Source organism: Alexandromys fortis, unplaced genomic scaffold, assembly GCF_014885135.2.
Source record: "Alexandromys fortis isolate MF-2015 unplaced genomic scaffold, M_Fortis_MF-2015_v1.1 scaffold_1, whole genome shotgun sequence".
Taxonomy (NCBI): Eukaryota; Metazoa; Chordata; class Mammalia; order Rodentia; family Cricetidae; genus Alexandromys; species Alexandromys fortis.
Window position 1 is genome coordinate 1,286,200 of NW_026067927.1, and position 16,081 is coordinate 1,302,280.

Sequence of the window (16,081 nt, forward strand, 5' to 3'; positions counted from 1 at the left end):
TATGCTAATACACTCTCTCTCTATAACCACCTTCTTAGAAAAGGCATATGATAACCGGCTCTGTCATATGGGCTTAAAACACCAGCTAGTTGGGAGGCTGAGGCAGAAGGCTGCAAGTTCAAGGCTAGCCTCGATTTCCTAGCTGCTTTCTACTGACGTGATAAATGCCATGAGGAAAAGCAACTTGGAGAGAAAGAAAGGACTTATTTCACTTTACAACGTATACTCCTTTGTGCAGGGAAGTTAAAGCAGAAACTCAAGGCAGGAACCTGGAAGGAGGAACCAAAGCAGAGACCCAGGAAGAACGCTGCTTATGATTTGCTCAGTCTGTCTATTTTCTTGTGTTGTTTTCTATTTATTTTATTTATATTTACTTTTTATATTTTGAAATCAAAACGTAGTTACATTGCTTTCCCCCTTCCTCTTCCTGCCTCTAACCGTTCTCATTGACCCCTCCTGCTCTCAAATTCCCAAAATATATAGATACAACCTGTTCAGTCCTCATAATGTTAGCTTATCTGCATACGGTTTCAGGGTTAACCACTTGGTGTTGGGTAACCAGTCCAGGACTTTTCTCTGGGGCAGTTGTTTCTCCCACTCTCAGCACCCCTTACCTGCCTGTAGTCCTTTGTGTAGGGTTGGGGTCGTGAGCTTTCCCCCTTCCTTGTAAGCAAGTCTTCTACAGGTTGTGTTGTTTAGGTCCTGTTTAGGCAGCCACGTTGATGAGATTTCATGGGCATAGTTTTTGATTTTCTGGGAGACAAAAATCTCACAGCTAATTTCCTTGTCCTCTGGCTCTTAGACTCTTTCTGTCCCCTCTCCTGAGATGTTTTCCGAGCCTTACGTGTCTTGTGTGTCTGTGGTAGGTCAATCACTTGGGGCTGGGTACTGCATGGTCACTTGCTCTCAGCATTTTGATTGTTTGTGGTTTTCTGTAATGGTTTCCGTCTGCTGCAAAGAGAATGTTTTCGCTAAGGGGATGAGACCTATACTTATCTGTAGGTATAAGAAGAAATATTTAGAATGTAGCTAGGAAGTATTCTAGTTTAGGAAAGGAGCAGTTGTGAGTCCTCCTCCAAGATCCATGCCTTCACTAGCCCTGGGTCGCTAGCTTTCCAGAACCAGGTATGCTTTCCCTCTTGCTGAGTGGGTCTTCCAGTGCAATGAGGGAGCTGTTGGTTACCACCAGACTATTCATGCCACTACTGCCCCCTTAGAGGTATTGTCCCATGGTTGTTCTTGTTTTAGTTCATAGGTATGATATGTTATAGAGTTGCTTCTCTCCCTTGGAAACTTACACGGTGCCTTCTGGTCACATGACAGCTAATCCTTAGGAAGAAGGCTTTCAGCTCAGAACGAGCTTGGATTCTTCAGGTCCTGTGTCTGAAGCAATAGGCACTTTTCTTCAACCTCTGGGAGGCAACTAAAGGCAGCAGAAGTACTCTATGTTTGAGTTGTAGTCCATCTTTTGGATAACCTTGACCAGCTTAGAAGGGGAGTTCTCATGCCTGAGCTGTGGTTCTTGTGGGGAACATTGTCAGCCCACATGGGAAATTTTAATTTAAACAGTATATGTATACACAGACTTTTCATTTAAACAATATATGTATGTATATATATATGTATGTATGTATGTATTAGGTGTAATTTTAGGTATACATGGATTGGTTATAGAGTTTTTTTTTGAAATTCTGGTAGTAGTCTGCCTTGAATCCATCTGGGCTTGGACATTTTGAGTTGGAAGGCTTTTTATTACTCTTTAAATTGCTTCATTTGTTATGGGTCTGTTTAGGTTGTTGATCTCTTCTTGGCTTCATCAGCCTGCTTTCTTATCTTCTTGGATCACCTACCCAAGGGTAGCACCACTTATAGTGGGCCAGACCCTTCCACATCCATAGAGTCAAGGAAATGCTCCCATAGACTTGCCTACAGGAAAGTCTTATAGAGACATTTTCTTAATTGAGGTTCCCTCTTCCCAGAAAAATCCAAGCTTATGTCAAGTTGACAGAAAACTAACCAGTAATATACTACATAGGGGGACCTTGTCTCAAAAGGGACGAGAGTATGGGTCAATGGTAGAGTACTTGCTTATCATGTTAAAGAACCTGGGTTTTACTCCCAGCACTGTGTTAAAAAAAGGGGGGGGGGGAGGCTGGAGAGATGAGTAGGAGCACTTGCTGCTCTTCCCGAGGACCCGGGTTCAATCCCCATTACCTACAAGATGACTTACAACCACCTGTAGCTTCAGTCCTAGGGGACCCAATGCCCTCTTCTGGACTTCCCAGGCATCAGGCACACGGGTGACACACAGACTACATGCAGGTAAGACACTCACATATATTAAATAAATAAATAATGTAAAGGGACTGGAGAGATGGTTTGGCCGTTTTGAGCACATGCTACATTTGTAGAGGACCTGAGTTCGTTTCCCAACACCTGCATTAGGCTTCTCACAAAGGACCTGCAGCTCCAGCCACAGGGGATCTGACAGTCTCTTTCAGTCTCCTTGGCAATTTTCATCGACATATACACATATCCTCCCCTGCCCCTGTACACATATAACTGCAAACTAGAATAAATGCTATTTTATTAAAAATATTAAAAAATATTTAAATGCTATTTCAAACAAGGAAAAAAAAAGACATGGCAATAGGAACAGTAGTCAGTAGTTTGTCTACACCCTTGGATGAGGCATGAGCAAGACAGCCTGAGGCACTTCGTGGATGAAGATGTCTTAAACCAGAGTGATGTCGGTGGCTTGTGCAGCACTTTAGACACAGGCACGGATGGTGCCTTGTGTTGCAACTGAAGTTGGTTCAGTTCCCTTGAACACGGGTGGAAAATACAGTGACGGAATGAATGGGGGTCAGTGCTGGTGCTGAAGGAAAGGCGCAGGCACAGGTGCTCCATCAGTCCCAGCAGGGGGGTTGTCCTCACTTTCTTAGCAATTCTGCTTCCTCCTCCAGCCTCCTTCCTCCTCCTCTCTACTCCTCCTTCTCCTCCTTTTCTTTTTCTCCCCTTGCTCCTCTTTTCATCTCCTCTTTTTGTTTTGTTTTGATTTGTTTCAAGACAGGGTTTCTTTGTGTAACAACCCTGTCTGTCCTGGAACCTGCTCTGTAGATCAGGCTGGCCTCGAACTTACAGAGGTCCACCTGTCTCTGCCTTCCAAGTACTGTGATTTAAGGCATGCACCACCACCATCCGCTGCCTCCTCTTCTTTTTACAGATGGTATTATCACTATGTTCCTAAGTATAGCCCAGAGCTCTTAGACCTTAGCAATCTTCCTCCTTAGCCATGTTTTTTCTTTAAGGATGTCACATTTCATGTATTGCTTCAAACAATAAGAACCTCTTCTTTATCCTTAGCTATCTTTTTTTTTAAAGATTTATTTCTTTTATTTATTATGTATACAATGGTCTGCCTGCATGTGTCCTTGCAGATAGAAGTTGACACCAGATCTTATTACCGGTGGTTGTAAGCCACCATATGGTTGCTGGGAATTGAACTCGGAACCTTTGGAAGAGCAGCCAATGCTCTTAACCACTGAGCCATCTCTCCAGCCCCCATCCTTAGCTATCTTTAAGTGTGTAGTTCCACAGTACATCTGCATGGTTGGGCAACCATCACCACCCTCCATCCCCAGAGCGTTGGCATCTTGCAAAACAGAAACTCTATTCCCATTAGATAGTAACTCCTCCTTCCCCTCCCCCACCCCCAGCAGCCACCATCCTATTTCCAGTCCTTACAGAGTGTGCAAAGGTATGAGTATGCTAAGGACGATCTCCCAGAAGAGGTTTATAGCATTGTTCTTTTGGAGAGAGAGAGAGAGAGAGAGAGAGAGAGAGAGAGAGAGAGAGAGAGAGAGAGAGAGAGAGAGAGAGAGAGAGAGAGAGAGAGAGAGAGAGGGGTAGTGTATGAGTGCATGTGTGTGGCATATGTGTAGTGTGATGATTCCACTTTAAACCCATGATGGTTTGTTCATTCAGGAGGCCATGCTCCACAGTAACACAGTAATTCACAGTCACCCATATCAGCTGTCTTCTACCTGTGTTCCAGCAAAACATACACCTTGTACGGATAACGTCTTCTGTTTTCTGGATCCCTATGTAGACGCCTAGGCTGGGTCCATTGTTGGCTGCTTCAGCCAAGCCTTCACCCTCTTGAAGGTCCTACTCCAGTGTTGTTCCATCCTGCCAGCCCACGGTCCATGCTTCCAAGACGGCGTGACACTTTCCCCTCTCTCCCATGGGAGCTTAGCCGGCAGGGGTCTCAGCCCTCAAATACAAAATAGGAGAGGGAGGCCCAGGCCCATCTGCCAGATCGCGCACATCTCGGAGTTCTGAATTCCTCCACCCTTGGTGGCATTTTGCCATACCCTAGCTGATTGCAAAGCCAAACTCAAGATAAGGCAAGTTCATCTTGGTTCCTCTCCAGGGACATTGGGTAAGGACGTGCAAAGCAGAATTGTCTTCAAGCTCATTTCCTCTCGGGCCTGGAGGCCGGCACAGAGAGCGCCTTGTGTTTCCAAGAAATATGCAGAGAGCTACTGGGGCCACTCTCTCAGACTGGGATGTGACCCCGGGAAGTGGCTGGCAGAGTGTCAACAGGGTGGGGCTGATGGACAGGTCTGTGTGCCCACAGATTTTCCATGACTGTCTGCAACGCTGCAAGGGGGTGACAACCCATGGGGTCTGGGCACTGAAACCTCTTTCTTGGCTGATCATGGACTGGGAAGGGACTGAGGGTTTCCAGAGAATCTTGTCTCGTGACAGCCAATGGACAGACGCGTCAGGCCTGCAGCTCCCTCTGGGTTTCTGGGAGGTGGGAGGAGGGATGAGTGGAGCAGAGATAAGCTGGTGTGAACAATGGCCACCCCTCTCCTACTCCTGCATGCCCCAAAGCACTTGGGAGGCCGCGTGGCTGCACAGTGCAGACTCTCGGAGCACAGCGAGTCACGTGGAGTCAGGTGGGTCAAGGGGAAGCATGCTGGGATGGTAAGTGCGGCAGGTGGAGTGTCTGTCTCTTGGGGACAAACAGACAAAAGTGGTCAACAGCCAGTGATCCCTAATCATAGTGATTTACCTCATCTCCCCCCGTGCCCATACCCTCTCTTTTTCCGTTCATACGCAGGTCCAAGCTGGGTATCCGCAGGTCCAAGCTGGGTATCAGGAGCTGAGTATTCGAGGCCTGAACTCCGGGATCCTTTACCAAAAGGACCTTGCACTGTCTGTCCTCTCTATTTAGTTGTGAATAGTAAGTGTCTTATATTTTTTGGTCGTGAGCCTAGCCTTTAATAGCTGAGCCATTTCTCCAGCCCAAATAATGAGTGTCTTAAGTGGGGGCCTCTGCGTCAAGTCATGTTGGCGATCCTGAACAGCCGAGTGAGCACACAAACATTCTAACCCCACCCAGTTTAGGCCACTTTCTTCTTTGTAGAATGGGTGCTAAGATCTGGACCCTGTCGTGGTATTTGGGGGTTGGGAAGTGGGTTGAGGGATGGAGCTTGGTCCCTGGAAGCCATTCAAGAAACCCTGGCCATGTTGCTGGAGAAGAGTTGGGCTGTGCAATCACCTGCTCTTGGCTGTGTCGGCCGACAGATTATCTATCTCCTCTGTCTGGGGTTGTGAGTTGTGGAACCCAGTGGTAGTTGATGCATAAGTAGTTCAAGACTTCTGGACCACATCTGCTTCCCCTGGACCACATCTGCTTCCCCTGGACCACATCTGCCTCCCTGGTTCCACATCGCCCATCCTTTGACTCTTAATGTCTGGCTCTTCTGAACTTTAAGGGGGAGGTCAAGAAAAATCAGACACTCTTGCATATGTATGAAGTCTACCAAATTAGCAGAAATGCTTGTGAGGAAGCCAGGGTCTCCATTCTCTTCCTAACGCCAGATTAAGAAAGCTGGAATACGTGCAGGCATCCCTAGTAACTCTGCTCACCCTACATCCTCCATCCCAGCGTCTGTAGGTGCCCATGGAAGGGTACGGAGGGCTTCTTTAAAAGCCTCCTCATCAACTCTGATGAAGTTGTTCCACTCCAAGTCGAGTTAGCTGCTGACTCAGCTTTGATTTCCTTCCTCTATTTCTGTCCTTGGTGCAAAAGGCTGGAAGCTTCACAAAATCTACCTGAAAAAACTTCTGTATCTACGCTGAGGCCTTAAAAGTTCTTCTTCATAAGAAATTCAATGGCAGAGAGCAGGAGGACCCAGCGAGCCATCTGCAGATGTGTCTACCCTTGCCAGGCACACTTGATACATCCTGACGGCCCCGGTGTGGAAGGTGAACAACACCCCCACCCCCGCACGCTTCTGTCTCATTTATAGTTGTTATTATGGGGCAATGTCTCTAGACAACCCAAGGCACAGCCTTGACCCATTGTGGGAGGGCGAGAATTTTCTTAAACATCTGTGGCCACCTAGGACTTTCTGAATGGACTGTGGCTACAGAAGCAAGACATCTTATCCATGGTCTCTATCACTTCCCTGAGCGGATTTGGGCCCGGCCCTTTGCTGGGCACCTTGTACCTAGAAGGAACATCCAGGTACTGGGCTGTGCCCAGTGAGCTCATTAGCTGGGGCACAACGTTAGCCAGATGCCAGGGCAGATGGGACTGATGTCACTATCTCTGTTTTGCAGTCATAGGTACCGTCAAGACGGGAAACAGGCAGGGGATGACAGCAGGGCCCTACTGAAGCATGCCGCCGCCACACCAAGGCCAGCTAGCTCATTCTTGTTACTCAGCATGGTTGGGTCCCTATGAACTGTCTCACCAAGCTTCTTGCCATGGACCATACCCCTGGCAGTCTTGGCAGGGTATATACAACGTGTCACCCAGCCCTCTAAGAACAGTGCCCCCACAGTTAGCTGCTACCTGGTGATGGTGACAGTGGCTTTCAGAAACCATACCTGGACCTTCTAGGGGCTGCACAAGCTTCCCTTGGAGGGCCCTTGTCCATCCTGAGGCCCAGAGATACAACTGTTTCTTTCTAGCAAATTCACCTCCATCCAAGAAATGGGAGCTGAGCACACTGGTGCGGGCTTGCGCTCTTATGTTCCCCCACCCCACCCTGTTTCTCAGAGCCACAGTCCTACCCTGGTCAATTCATCCCCCAAAGCATTGTGCCCAGCTTCTTCCCAGCCTGGGGCAGGTGCAAATGAATGAATTCCCCAAGGACTGCCAGCCCATCCGTCAGGCTCCTTTCACCCAGCCCCCAGCATCCAGCTCCTCAGCCATAAGGACACCCTGCAGGGTACGAGCTTGAAGGGCAGTCTAGTCTTGAGGAATGGGCACAGCTGTTGTGGGTAGGGAACACAAAGTCATAAGGGTTGGTGGTTGCGGATGCCTCTAGAAGGCTCTGCAGGGTGTTCTTTGTCAACTGACCTCAGCTAGCCCTTCTGCAAAGTGACAGACTTGCAGTGCTGTGGGCAGGAAGAAAGGGTCAGTGCTAAGAAGACAGGCTTCAGATAGGCAGATAACCCCCAGGGTCAAGGACTGAATTTTGCCTGGCTGGGATTTCCAAATATTGGGAGGGGAAAAGTAGGAAGTGGATATAAAATAATATGCACATACATATTTTATATAGACCTACTTGAACTATCGTTAATAATCATGGCATTTTCTGATCGATTCATTGACAAGGTTGGCATGTGGTCCTCTGGTTAGGACACAGGCAATGAACGTTGACCCAGAGGCCTTGGAGGCCTTTAAGAAAGTGCCTGCTTTGGTGGCAGTTCCACAGGCATTGCTATTACCTTGGAGCCTCAAAGCGTGGGGAGGACAGGGTCACCCTGAGCTAAGCAGGGTGGGCCCGGAGCAGGGCTGACCATGAAGGGCCACAGTTTAGGAGGGACCCTGGCCCCTGCCCAGTCGTTCAGTCTGGAGTTGATGGAGAGAACACACCAGCACTAGCTGTTTCGTCTGCTTCTCTCCTCCGTGTTTTGTTGGGCCTCCTGTGGGCCACCTGAACATCAGAGAACATGGAACTCCAGAGATGCTTAGGCTGGGTGTGGGTGTGACAAGGGGAAGGACCACCGTGGTCCAAGAGGCGATGAAGATGCTGCCTTGCTCTGGGACTACAGCTGCCTGGAAAGATCAAGGAGATCCGTGTGGCCAGGGGAGAGTGACTGGCATCGTTTTCCACACAGAAGCCCTACAGGGATGCTCTGAAATGGTACTCCTTCCTAACCAGGCCTGCCTGGCAAGGAACAGCTGTGTCCCCTCCTCTCTAGTGTCATCTACCCCCCAAAGGTCTTTCCCTGGCTGCCATGGCTCTTCCCGCCATAGGCCTTTGGCTCTGTGGTTCCCTTGGCCTGGGATACCTGTGGCATTCCTTAGCTGTCATTGGGCATGGCCTTTCTTTGCTCCCTCTCCTGAGAAGAAAGTCCCTATCAGGCCCTGTTTTTCGGCCAGATTATTGAAGGTCACCTTTTCCACAGGGAGCTTCTTGAAGGCAGGAACTACACCAGCTTTTTCCTTCTTCCATTGGATTCCTTAGCTAATTTGAAAACACACTCATTTTTCTTAAACATCTGGCTTTACATTGACCCATGAAGTCACACATGATCATACTGTGGTGTGTGTTCTCATATTCTTGAATAGTAAGCTGTTAAAATGAAGGCATGTTCTTCTACCCACACAAATCAATCCTATACCCAGCAAATAGGAAATGCCATTCAATCTATTTGAGGGACATAGCTGGCAACCTGTGTTTAGAACAAGCATTCCCAGTGCATGTAATGCTCTTGGACTCCATTGGGTTTGGGTGTGAGAGGTGTGTATGGTTCCTATTCAGGCAGATTTCCTATATCTGATAAAGAAAATTCCCATTAGAGCACTCATATGGAAACTTGCTATCCCTACTGGTTTGATGATGGCTACTCTGTCCGCTGTATATTCTAATAGGGCTAAACAGCAGACGAAGCCCCATGGCTCCTATCCCTACTCAGCAAAGGACGATCCTGAGTTGTGAAATAAACTGGCTTGCTCAGAATCATTTTACTGGGAGCTCCGTTTATTCTCATGCTGGTGGAGGAAAGAGCAGGAAGGGAATGACCCAGAAAATTTAGTCACGGTGAAAGAGAAGAGGGAGAGGAGGAGGAAGGGGGTGAGGCAGGAGAGAGTGGACAGGGGAAGAGAAGAGAGGAGAGGAGGGGAGAGGAGAGAGGAGAGGACAGGAGAGGAGAGGAGAGGAGGGGAGGGGAGAGGAGGGGAGGGAAGAGAGGAGAGGAGAGGATGGGAGAGAGGAGGGGAGGGGAGAAGGGAGAGAAGGGGAGAGGAGAGGGGAGAGGGGAGATGGGAGAGGAGAGAGGAGAGAGGAGAGAAAAACTTTTGGTACCTGGATCCTAGTCTGTCTGAATCCCAGAGAAGATGTTATTCCATGAAGCTATACGTATTGCAGAGAATAGACAGGGGACAAGATGAACCTTGGCCCCTAAGTCTGGGATTATATCGTAGCCTGGGACCAAGAAAATACTTCCTAGAAGGCTTCCCCACAAGCAGGTATTATTAATCTCCAGCGTAGGGGCTCCCCTGTAATAGAAAACCGGCCTTGTCACTTCTGTGTAAACATCCAGCTTAGCATATTGACAAACTGGTGCCTTCACCCCAGGCTGCCAACATGGAGAGGCAACCCAGATGGGGCTCAGGGCTCCAGGCTGGCCCACCAGGCCCAAAACTGCTGTAATCTCCCTTGCCCTGTCCCTGTCCATATTTAGGCTTTACTTCCTGTAGCCATTTTAGCTTGGCTTGGAATTTGTTTAGTAACCTTCGTTCTTCACGCTGGCTTCACGGTGACTCACAAGTTCATTTTCTTAGCAAGGCACGCAGCAAAATTCCAAAGTAGCAAATGACCGGAGTGAAAACCCTTAAACCCACATAGATTTAATCACTGCGGCAAATTGGAACCATTTGTGGTCAGGTTTTGATGACGATCTAGAAAGAATTCCCAACTCCCCCTTCAACTTTCTCTTTAAGTAGCTTAGTTAAGGTTAGTGAGAAGGGGGACAGGGGTTCCAGGGTGGGGGAAAGAGACTCTAATAGTTTCTAGCCACTCTCGGGGACATCTGTGGCCACTTGAGTGTTTTTGAAAGGCAGAGATCAAACCCCCACGATAGCCAGCCGCATGACTCAGTGGCCCAGGCTCTGTGACCCAGAAATCAGTGAGAACCCAGTGCTGTGAGTTTCCACCAAAGCTCTGAGGTATTCTTAGGGAAATGTTGTGTTTTGTTACTTTTGTTGCCTCCTAATAAAGCAAGGGAGAGATCAGTGCGCGCACACGCGTGCACACACACACACACACACACACTTTTTTTTTTTTTTTTTTTTTTTTAACAAACACCAAAGAAGTCGAACCTGATCTGTTGTGATTTCTCCTTAAGCAAACCAAACAGAGAGCTTTAATGAAGACTTGGGTCTGGGGCTGACCCCCTCTGCACTGCGAGTGTCAGATCTGTTTCTGATAAAATCGACATTGAGGTTTTGAAGTATGAATCAGAAAGGAAATTCAAACCCATTTCATGACTGAGCTGAACTAAATCGAAGGGGAAAGCTCGCCTGTAATTAGAGAGACGCTTAAAAACCATTTGTTCCCCCTCGGAGACATTTTTAGAAGTTTCTAGACCCGGGGCTGCTTGTCAACAATCAGTTTGTGGGGTTCCGTGTGAATTCTGGAAAACAGACGTGACGGTGACATTGCAGAGACCATGGCAGCAAAATTTCCTGCACAAATCATGGAAAAAGTTACCCGCTAGGGTCCTCCCACACCTCCCTTCTCCCCTCAGCTCTCATTTCTATGAGTTCAGTTGGAGAGAAAATTCAGCTTGAAAGAAATTGAGTATTTATTTTCTGTGAACTTCAATAAAGAAAGTGGCAGGTGTGGGTTTTTTTTTTTTAAGGTCCTTTGGACCAGTCAGTTCTTAACTGTTTAAAGTTGTGCTTCTTGGCCTAGGACTGCTGGCACCTGAGGGGTGGAACTGTGAGTCCGCGCTGAGGAAGGTTAGGGCCTTCCAGCAGGCTTCTAGTGAAAAGAAGGCACTTTTCCTAGGACCCCCCCTCCACCTACCAGGACATTTGAAAATGTTCATTTCTGAGTCTTTGCTTGAAGTCCTGTTTGTTTGGGTTTGTGGAATCCTTTTCCTTTTTTTTTTTTTTTTTTTTTTTTTTTTTTTTTTTTTTCAGCGTTCTCAGATGTCCCTGGTTTAGGCCAAGCCATCAACGGTAATCCACTCCAGCCCCGCTGAGGAGTAGCCCACATTGTTCATAGGCACACAACACAACTTCAGCCCCCGGGGCCTCTGTCATGAAATGCAATCCCAGACGGCCTGAGATGTCTTGAGAGATAAGGGTGGCCCTAATCCTAGGGTCACCCTGGCCCTGGACAGGCAGAGTTCATTTATACTTCATGACATCGTTATCAGCCAACGACCCCAAGCAGCCACAACCTGCCCCATTTTCCACAGGGTCTGTGGTGTTAAGAAAATACCCGCTAGTGCTGTGTTATTTTAGGTTGAAACAAAAGTAGACATGAATGGCTGGGGGGAACAGAGGGGACATTGTTTTTCCTGAGGTCAGGCGCTCAGAACTGGCCTGCAACTGGATTCCAACAAATGGAGACCAGAATGCCACCAAATCCGAATTCCATACTGAGTGTCAGGCAGGCTCACTTGGAGTCCAGAGAGGGCTTGGCCTCGGGTGGGTTCTGCCACACCCTCTGTCATAGGGAGTCCGGTTTACAAGGAACAGGCAGGAAGTGCTACCCTGGCTGTAGTGGTGGGATGACTGAGTCAGAGAAAGCCACCTGCTCCTGAGGAGACCCCCATGGGGTGGTGAGTAGGTGAGGGCGGGCTGACTTCCTAGAGCACAGGCAAGGATAGCCCAGAGTGATTCTTAGTCCTTGAAGGAATTGTTCCATTAAAGCTCTGGCCGGCCTACAAAGCAGGTGCTATCGTTTATCATTATCGTTTTTACAGAATAGGAAACTGAGGCAGGGCAGGGCAGAACGGTCAAAGTCAAGTCACATCGCCGGCAGTTGAAAAAGTCAGGATGTGTAGCCAGGCAGCACGCTTCCAGAACCACCTCTTCTGCACCCAATCCTCTTCCTCTTGTATGCTTGCCATAGCTTCTTATGACCTGGGTGATACAGAGAAGAGCCTTACCCTGCTTGTTAACCACGGCAGAGCATATCATACCAGAAGCCTAGGTTCCAGAGCCACTGTCTGTGGGCGAGCCACACAGACCAGAAACACGCATGATAGGCTTTTTAGCGAAAACTAATTTTCTGATGTGTTCCAGCCCTCACACACATTAGAATTTGTTTCTTACAGTCGTGCATGTGATCCTAACTCCTGCTGAGGCCCTTGGCACTGGCGGAGAAAGCCAATGTTCTCTGCTTCTCTCCTACCATGTGTAACATACGTATTAACTGTGGCCAATGAAAATCCCATTTTCCCTATGAGGGCTGTTCTTATTAAAATAACCAACCGGCAGCAGAGGCTGGTGTTTGGGAGTGGAAGAGCCCTGCCCTGAGCCCCGTGCTCCTGCTGACTCTGCATCCCACATGCTCCCACAGGCTCCTTTTCTGGAGAAGAATTGTCGAGCAGGCCAACACCAATAGCTTCTGGCAGCTCCCTGGACCCTGCTTTCCGTGGGCTCCTGAAGCAGCAGAGATGAGGTGAAGGGCAAAGTGGCCGAGACTAAAGGGGTTGCTCGGAATCCCCCTGAGCTCCCACAAAAACCCAAAAGAAGCCCAGCCTAGAAAGTGCCAGAAAGTCCCCATTTCTCCCACTCTGGAAGCCAGTCCCATCGCGTGTTTCCAGAGGAAGCCAGGGTCACCTGACCTTGATGGATGTGGCAAAGACGGTCTGTACACATGGAAACCGTGTGACAGAAACGTATATGTCAAAGCTTTTGTGATCCGTAAGGATGAGCGTTCTTGTGTCCTGAACATATGCTGTGTGCCTGTATACGCAACGGTAGCCTACAGTGTACACCATCTGGCAACCTTTTCCTTTGTTTTGAGACAGGGGCTCACTCTGTAGTCTAAGACGGCTGGCGCTCATGAGCCTCTTCCCTCAGCCTCCCAAATGTTGGAACTGCAGGCCTGTGCCCCCATGCTCAGCGCAATCCTTGATTTGTTTACTTATTTTTGAGGTTTAGTCTTGTTAGCTGGTTCAGGATTATCTCAGACTCCTGGGTCCACTCATCCTGTCTTATTCTTCTAAGTAAATAGGATCATATGGTAGTTGCAGCTGGGGCAGCCCCACTAACTTATTTCTTTTTTAAATCCAGTAGTATCCCCTTGGAAACCATGTTGTAGCAATTCTTTTATAAAAGTTATTTATTTGATTTTTAAGTGTGTGTGTGTGTGTGTGTGTGTGTGTGTGTGTGAATTCAGGTGCCCATGAAGGCTGGAAGAGGGTATTGAATTCCCTGACGCTATAGTGACAGGTGGCTGTGAGCCACCAGACCTGCATGCTTGGAGCTGAACTCTGATCCTCTGAAAGACCAGCAAACTCTCTAAACTGATGAGCCCCCCTGTGCCGATTCCTGAAGACAAACTTCATCCTTTGTAACAGCTATGACACACTCCGCATGAAGGTGCACCTCGCTTTGTTGAAGTCCTTGCCTCTTGCTAATATGACCTGGGAGGAAAAGAAAGAAAAAGAAAGCCCCATGGCTTTCTAGAGCCTTCCACCTGGGCTGGGATACCAGCCTCCAGCACTTGTTATCCCTTCACCATTTGGGGAACCCCTGGGGTGCATGGTTTCCTCCTTGCAATTGCATTGGCTAAAGTGTTGGGCTCCCGCTGACCGCTTAAACAGGATCCCTTTATAACTCAGCTTGTCAGTGGAGGACTCTTGATTTGGCCCACAGGACTCTTTAACCCCCTGTCAAACCCGCATAATGAGGTTCTCCTTGCACTCCCAGCTGTGAAAACCAAGAGTTGGCTCACAATATTCACCTGTTCCAAAGATTAGCTACTCTGGAGGCTATAGGGAAAGAGCAAGGGACAGAAGGGCAGCTGGCAAGGGAGTCCTGGCCGGAATGGCTGTGTAGATCCTCCTTAAGCGAGAATAGGCATCAACTGCCATTTCAGGCTTGAGTGGCTTGGTGTAGCTCGTCACCCGGTGCTTCCATAGTGTCCCTGGCAAAAAGCGTAAGCCAGGGCTGTCGGTGGCCCTTGACATGGAGACATTTGTTCTAGGTGGGCCAGAGGGGGTTTCTTCAAAGAACCAAGAGACACAGGAGGGTTGTCTTATGAGTTTCTCTAAAAGTGACTTCAGCACACCCGTGCCTCTTTTGTATTTTCTTTTTCAATTGCCTTGTAGGTAAGGTTTGGGCATGCTTGGAGTTGTGGCCGGTTTCTGGAGACCAGCTTTCCCTTCTCCCACAAACAGACCAGAGAGGCCAACTCTAAATCTCTTCCTTCCTGTTCTTGTCAACCAGGATACTCAGACTTGCGTTCTGTGCTTGAGTCGTGGCAGCCCTTTCCCATCCATGATTGGTTAAGTGGCCAATCAATCTCTTGGTAATTGTTTTAGAGATGTTTTGATAGTATCCCCCAGAATGCAATCCCCAAACTCTCTGAGAGAATAACCAGGAAAGAAATAGACCTTTTCTTTTTAAACAAGGAGAGAATGGCCTTTTGGAGTCAATGGCTAACTTTCCACCAGAAGGGGAAAGCCTAGAGATACAAACAAGACCGAGAAGGATAAAGGACAGGGCTGAAACCTGGTGCCCTTGAGTATCTGGGTCCATTCCTACCTGAAGACTTCACATTTATATAAATACATGAATTATCATTTTCGCTGAAGTCTGTTTGCTTTGAAGCTGTCCATCATTTTTGACCCAGAGTCCTATTAGCACCGATAGCACACTCCTGACGATGACCTTCCAGGTTCAGACAGACCTTCCTCTGTGTCTTTGTTTTTCTGTTGCTATGATAAACATCATGAAGCAACACATTTTGCTGGAGGGAAGGCTTTATTCTACCTCATACATTCCAGGTCACAATTCGCCATTAAAGGAAGTCAGGGCAGGAACTCCAGTAGGAGCAGAAGCAGGAGCCATGGAAGGAAGTAGCTTCCGGCCTCACTCTTTGGCTTCTGCTCTCTGCTAGTTTTTCTTCTACAGTCCAGGCTCTCCTGCCTAAGAATGGTGCAGCCCTCAGTGGTCTGTGCCCTCCCCACTCCTCCCGTATCAATCACCAAGACCATTCCTCCCAAACATGGCCACAGCCTATCTTATCAGGGCAATCCCCCAATTGAGACTCCCTCACTGCCCCTGGGCTGTTTCAGGTTGACAGCCGAAGCTACCCTAGGATGCTATCCTTCACCTTCAACAGGGTAGCCTTCCTTAACTTGGCTTCCAATTTGCCTTTGATACATCCTACAGGTACTTCATTACTCAACGTTTCTCTACAAGCTGTCTCCCACTCTTACCCAGTATTTATCATCAGGGAATATTTGATTGACATCAAGTTCTTGGTCCTGGGAGAGTTGGTGATCATAAAGTAGATGTTCAATGACAAAGGGAGGGGTGGGCTGAAGAGGGAGTAGAGCTCATGCATGGACACTCTTAATGAGTAGTGGGTCATTGAAGGAATCAGAGAGGAAATTAACAATTTCCTAGCGTCGAATGAGAACGAGAAGCACAACTTTCTTGAAACCTTTGCGATGTAGCTAAGGTGGTATTAGGAGGAAATCCCAGAGCTGTGAATACTCACATTAGAAAACCAGAAAGAAGGCAAGATAAGTGACCAAATAATATGCCTCAGAGTCTCAGACAAACCAGGTGCCAACCCCCAATGCAACAAGAAACAGGACATAGAGATCAGGGCAGGAAATGATGGTATGAAGACTGAAATAGCAATATAGTGAATCAAAGAGATGGCTCTTTCAAAAAATAAGATTGACAAATGCCAAGCCATTCCAGTCAAATGAAGGGAAAGACCCAAGTTCATAAAAGTAGGCATGAAGAAAACACAGATTCCAATAAAATTCAGAATGTTGCCAGGAAGCACTCGGATTCCAAAGTACTTTATTCCAAACATCATATAATCCAAATACTGGAAAGTATAGA